This window comes from Suncus etruscus, chromosome 13 (genome assembly GCF_024139225.1).
Source record: "Suncus etruscus isolate mSunEtr1 chromosome 13, mSunEtr1.pri.cur, whole genome shotgun sequence".
NCBI classification, from domain to species: domain Eukaryota; kingdom Metazoa; phylum Chordata; class Mammalia; order Eulipotyphla; family Soricidae; genus Suncus; species Suncus etruscus.
Genome location: NC_064860.1, coordinates 67,194,918 through 67,201,619, shown reverse-complemented (window position 1 = coordinate 67,201,619; position 6,702 = coordinate 67,194,918). Strand labels below are relative to the sequence as shown.

Sequence of the window (6,702 nt, the reverse complement as noted above, 5' to 3'; positions counted from 1 at the left end):
CTCACTCTGGCCTATCCCAGGAGCTCAAGCTTCTCTTGAATGGCCGCTTCCCACCAGCTCCAGTCAGCGACCTCCTGCACTCACTCTGGCTTGTTCCGGGAGCTCAAGGTTTCCTTGAATGGCCGCCTTTCACCAGCTCCAGTCCACGACCTCCTGCACTCACTCTGGCCTGTCCCGGGAGCTCAAGATTCCCTTCCATTCAAATTATTTTTGTAGCTAAAACTATGCATTATAATTGTGTTTTTATATGGCACTAGCTTATATATTGATCAGCATGAAACGTATTAAAGTATTATGTTTGTACATAACATTACAGATAATTGTTAATAACAAAAGATAATCACTTCACTTATGGATAAATTACTTATACATTTTGTAGAAACGTATAATAAAGATAAAATGCCAAATTGTTATACCTGCTAGAATATACTAAGATTATACGGAAAATTCTAAAGTTGGTATGGTCACATTACTAATGAAAAAAATCTCTAGATATATGATTTATTCACACTAGTGTTCTTAAAGTATTTAGGAAAATACAAATAATAAAAATTTTTTGACAATGACAAAAATATCTCTATATTTTGCCTGATTATGCAAATTCCTTATAATAAACTTTTTGCCATTTTCTCAAAATAAATTTTAAGGGATATTAATTAACACTTATGCATGCATATAGCTTGCATTTTAACTACTCTTACTTGGTACAGAGTGCATACTATATGTAAATATTTGAAGAATTATTATCTAAAACATCTACAAAGGTCTCCTTACAATGAAACTGCAAAAATAAAGTAAGTTAAATTAAACTGCGAGTGGGGCAAATGGGGCAAATTGGAGTGTGAGTGGCATTGGTAAAGAAAAGTGTAAACTGGTAAAGGGATTCATGCAGAAACACCATACATTTGAAAATTGGACATGAATAGGTTGGTAATTTCACGATGACTATATAAAAATGGGAAAATAAAAAATATGAAACAGCATATGATAGACAGCACAATTTATTACTATGTATAAACCTTATGTAAGTTCTTTTCTAATTTCAAAGGGTCCCTTCCGTCTTTAAAATGTAATACTGAGATATATTATTGGAAAGAAATGTGTTATATTAATTTAGCCTTCATGCACAATCCAATATAAATGGTATATCAATGGTACTTAAGAACTCAAGTAATCCCTTAGCATCCCAAGAAACCTTCAGGAGTCTGTTAGCTGAAAATATTTTCATAACAAAATGCTATGCTATTTGCTTTTTCACTATGTTGATATTTGCACTGAAGGGGCTAAAGAATCAGCACATTGGCATTAATTAAAGCAGTAGCACCAATTTATAGAAGAGTCATTGAATTCTTTATCAAAGTGCACATAGAGAAAAATAAAAGGCTATTTTACTTTTAAACTTCATAAAAATTACTTAAACCTTTATTCTTTTTTTTTTTAAAAATATGGAACGCTTCACGAATTTGCGTGGCATCCTTGTGCAGGGGCCATGCTAATCTTCTCTGTATCGTTCCAATTTTAGTATATGTGCTGCCGAAGCGAGCACTAAACCTTTATTCTTGAATAAGCATCTTTTTTAATAATTTGTTTGATAACATGGAAAAATAATATAAATTCTAAAAAGCAATGATTATCTTAATGAATCCAATCTAAACTATTTTATGTGTGCTTGATTAGCTGTTTTTTACCTTTTTTAAATTTTTTTCCCTTTTCTTTCATATCTTTATTTAAGCACCATGATTACAAACATTCTGTAGTTTGTTTTCAGTTAAAAATAAAAGAACACTCCCCCTTCACCAGTGGCTTATCTAATTTTTAAGGACCATCACTTCATTTGAGAGAATCATTGCATTATGAAACTATTACACTGTGGAAATTTAGCAGTTATTATTTACAAATGAACAAAGTGAATCTGAATCAGCCTTGTCACTTTAAAGAGGAGACTGCATCAATAATGATTCCAACATCCTATAAAGTGAAAAATACTACTTCATCCTCACAGAGATAGTGTCCCATTATTCACTTATTTATTGGGGATCACACTTAGCAGTGCTCAGGGTTGACTCCTGGATCTGAACTCAGGGATCATTCCTGGTGTTGCTCAGAGGACCGTATATGATACTTTTCATAAAAAGTTCATGGTATATAAATAATTGGATATTATTGTTGATATGAATAAAACTGCGCAAGCAGTCTATACAAGTTTGTTTTGTTTTCAGAAAATTATTATTAGAAACATACCTATTAGTTATGCATCTTACAGTATATGCTTAGAAAAAAATCTACTTTGTATACAACAATAATCAGTTCATTGTAAGAATTTTGAATCACTCAGGATATAATGATTTTTCTTTCTGGACCACACCTTCCATCAGTCAGGTGACTTACGTTTTGGGGAAAAATTTTGATTTAGACAGGTATCTTTAGGGAGAATCTAAGCTTCTTCCATAAAAATATTATTGAGCCTACTGTGTCAAGACTATTATGCTATTTATCTGATCTACAATCTTGCATTTTTATATTCTATTTACTTTTTTATAGGGAAAAATTATTAAATACTTATTAAATATTATTAAATAAATAAATTTTATTTTATTCTTATTTATCTGGGAATTAAATACTTAATTTCTATTATCTGGAAATTAAATACATCTCATATAAAATAATATTTTTTCAGTAAAATATATTTTCTAGAATCTAAATTTTATATTACAAGCATAGTTTTAATATCTGACCTGAATATTTCATTTCTTCATAGTTTACTTCTAACACTTTTATTTTCAAATAATTGCATTGTTTAAAAACTTAAAAAAAAAGGCTTAGTTTTGAAAGTTACTTAAGGTCAATTATTTTTGGTAAAATAATAAAGGACAGTGATTTAATGAGTGTTCTATAAAAAGTTCTGGAATATGACATATTTATCAATAAATAAAAATAATATATTTTATTAGGAAAAACTTTAAATTTAGAATTAGAAGAATGTCTATTGCATATGCAAATCTTAGATGAACATCTACTGATGTTAAAATTCCTAAATAAAATAAGATGTAAAGAAGATGTGAAATTTTACAAAATTACTATTGCCATTTTGATAAAGTTTTAAAATATTGTAGAAATGTATTTTTAATACTTTTAGTTATTTTATCCTACAAAACAAGTGATTATAATGAACCTTCAGTGAAACTGATGAAACTGATAGAAATTTAAGAGATATACTTTGTTATAAAAAGAAATGTCAAGTTCAATAATTTAATATATATCTAAAATGTCAAATATCTCTGTTGTAAGTATAAGTATGCATAAGAAGAAAAATAATCAAAACTACTGCTTTCTTGTTGTTTTGTTGTTATTTTGTTTTGTTGCCTTTTTCATCTTTTTTCCCTTGCCTCTTCTAAATTTTGTTTGTTTGTTTTGCTTTTGGGCCACACCTGTTTGATGCTCAGGGGTTACTCCTGGCTATGCACTGAACAACCGCTCCTGGCTTGTGGGGATGATGTGGGACACCAGGGGATTGAACTGAGGTCTGTCCTGGGCTAGCACTTGCAAGGCAGATAGGTGCCTTACCTCTAACACCACTCCACTGGCCGCTAAATTGATATTTATAACACCTAGAAGGACCCCTCCTAGTTTTGGGGGTTTTCTTCCTTTCTTTCTTTTTTCTTTTTCATTTTCTATATCTCCAACAGAACCATATTGCCTAAATCATCTTGTTCAGCTTTACAAATTGATTGGGGGGGGGGGATGAGTGTACCAGGTCCAGACACTTGCATGAACATTTTAGTGGAAATAAAAATGATCAGAGCTGAATATCAAACCCAAAGTTAATCACAACAGAATCTATATCTAATCCACAGCAAGCTGAACAAGTGGAGACCAACTACACTAGCATTCTGGGGGGTAAAAAAGGGAGATATGAGATGCATGCTGGGAACAAGGGTGGAAGGAGGACATCACTGGTGGTGGGAATGCCCCTGATTCATTGTCACTATGTACTTCAAATATTACTGTGAAAGATTTATAAGTCACTTCAGCCACAATAAAAATAAAAAAAAAAGAATGATTGTCAGAGACGGCCAGAGACCAAACCCTGTTATGGAATTCGGCAGGACAAGCTACTTTGTGTGGCCTGAATACGTAACCTAGGCATTTGCTATTAACTAGCCCAAAAGCTCAAAGAAATGCTGCAACATCCTATCAGCCACACATTCCAGGAAGCTTGAGACATCTTTGAAGCTTTACTATCTTAGGGTGAAAATAGTTCCTGTGTAAAGATAGCATACAAAGCTTATTCACAGGATGCTCCCTGTGGAGACTGTAATGTTGGCTGTTCCATTTTGCTTCCTCTCCACCCCATTTAATTTTGCTTAAAAGAGCCTGTACCCTTTAATAAAGTGAGACCTTGGTAAGACACTTTACTTGGTCTTCGTCTCTTTTTCCCCCCATTCTCTTTACAGGCTGGGACCCCTCTATACACCCACGGAATAATGGAGTCCTGCAGGACAGGACAAATAATGAGAATGATAGTGTTCTATGTGTAATATAGTGTGATTAATCTTTATATCATCAAAATTTTATCCATTACTAACTTCTTTGTAGCTAGTAAGAAATCAAAATTATGAATATAAAACTTGTTAGCATTTAAGGCATACACTTTATTTTAAATGAATCATCCATAAAATATTTTGTTATTTATAACATTTTATATTAATATTTAAGTTTTCTCCACAATTTGTATACCAACAATAAATGAAAATGCTTTAGATATATGTAATACAAAATTATAGCAAATTAAACCTCACAATTCTTCAATAAGTTTAAGTTTTTTAAATATTTTTAAATAATTTTTTATTTTGACCAAAGTAGATTACAAATCTTTCACAGTAGTATTTTAGGTACATAGTGACATTGAATCAGGGGCAATCCCACTACCAATATTATCCTCCCTCCATCCTTATTCTCAGCATGCATCCCGTATCCCTCTACATTCCTCCATAGGCTGCTATTATAAGTGGCCCACTCTGTGTCTAGCTTGTTGTAGATTGGATATAGATTCTGTTATCATTGGCTTTGAATTTGATACCTATCAAAATTTTAAATTTCAACTCAACGTTCATACGAATGTTTGATCTTGCTACCCTCCATTATTTACCCCTCAATTTGTGAGGCAGAACAAGATGGTTCAAGTTATGTGGTTCTGCTTAAAGGAAAGAAAAAATGGGGCAGCAAAAATCAAACAAGCACAAAAATGGGAGGGATCCTTAGAGGCTATAAATATCAGTTTAAGAGAAGAAAGGGAAAAAAGGAGGAAAAACATAACATATAACAAAAATTAAAAAAATCAAACAAATAAAAAAAATCAAACAAATACCCCAAAAGCACCACAGCAATAAGGACAACAACCAAACAATAGCCATGGTCTCAAAATAAAAAACAAAACAAGTGTATGTGTGCACGCACACACACACACACACACACACACACACACACACAAAACTAGAAAAATTAATTTGTGCTTCTTTTTTTTTTTTTTTGCATAGGCACAGTAAATATTGTGGAGATTAGAAAGGGAGTTCCCTTGGTCTAAGAGATACAGGGTTTCTCCCACCTTGAAGTATACTGTCATGGGAATATCTACAAGCTCCGTAGATGCTCTTTGACTCTATGGTAAGTCCTTTTGTGATGTCTGTATACTTTACACTTGGTCATTGATGATAAACTCAGGCCTTTGTAACTAGAGATCTTGATATTTGCACAGGTCATAGGATAGATCCTAGGGTAGAGTCTTTCTTTAAAGTTCTAGGAAGTTCTATTACATCACTGTTGTTTTAATCAGTCTTCTGTAGTTGATGGTCTTGGTTTTTGCACCTATCTTAGGATGAAGCCTAGGATAGAGTCTTTCATTATATGTCCAAAAGTGCAGGTCGGTTGCGGTTGTCTCAGTCAGACCTCTGAAATTAGAGTTCTTGGTTGTTGTACAGATCGTAGGCCAAAGCCTAGATTAGGATAATTTTTATTGGTTCCAGGATACAATCTGCCCAGTTATGGTTATCACAGTCAGTCTTTTGTAGTAAGTGATCTTGGCTTTTGCACAGATCAAAGGATGACATGTCTTCTGATTACATCTTATCATTAGGTGATGAGGTAAGATAACCTGCTCTTAGATCAAGTTATTGCCATTTCCTCATTCTCAGGATGTCATATCAAAACTGGCAACTGTTGGTGTCAGAGCAGTATTAAGAATGTCTCAGAGGAAGTTTCATACCTGGAGCTTTTGCAGAGAAATGTGTCGGTTCTATGTCTGAGATCTAGGGTTCTGGGTTGGATGATTGTTGTCTAATCACACGGAGTCTACGTTGGAACCACATGATATATGTTCCAGGTGGGAGGTGCCCTGTATTATAAAAATGTATGAGTTCTTATCCCTAGTAGATAAGAGCTTTTTTCTATACATAAAATTTCCTCCTTTTTTAGTATGCCTTTGCAAAAAAGAAATGGTGCTATATAATATATTGCTGGTGCATTTGGGGGTGAGTGTGTCAGGCTCCATAATTTGTGTGCCCTGGTTTTGACTTGAGGATTTTTCTTGTAGGTTTTTGTGCCAAGCAGAACCAAAACAGGTGAAGTCAAGAAAAGAAAACAAAAACATATATATACTCTCACATATATATATATATATATATATATATATATATATATATATAT

General features: G+C 32.9%; 1 non-coding gene across 1 annotated transcript; it reads right to left on the bottom strand.

Annotated features, from left to right (window-relative positions):
* Positions 1-1,439: 1,439 nt before the first annotated feature.
* LOC126026583 (U6 spliceosomal RNA) lies at positions 1,440-1,546 on the bottom strand. Its single transcript, XR_007501806.1, has one exon. It is a non-coding gene; the product is annotated as a U6 spliceosomal RNA (small nuclear RNA).
* Between the last annotated feature and the right edge of the window lie 5,156 nt (positions 1,547-6,702).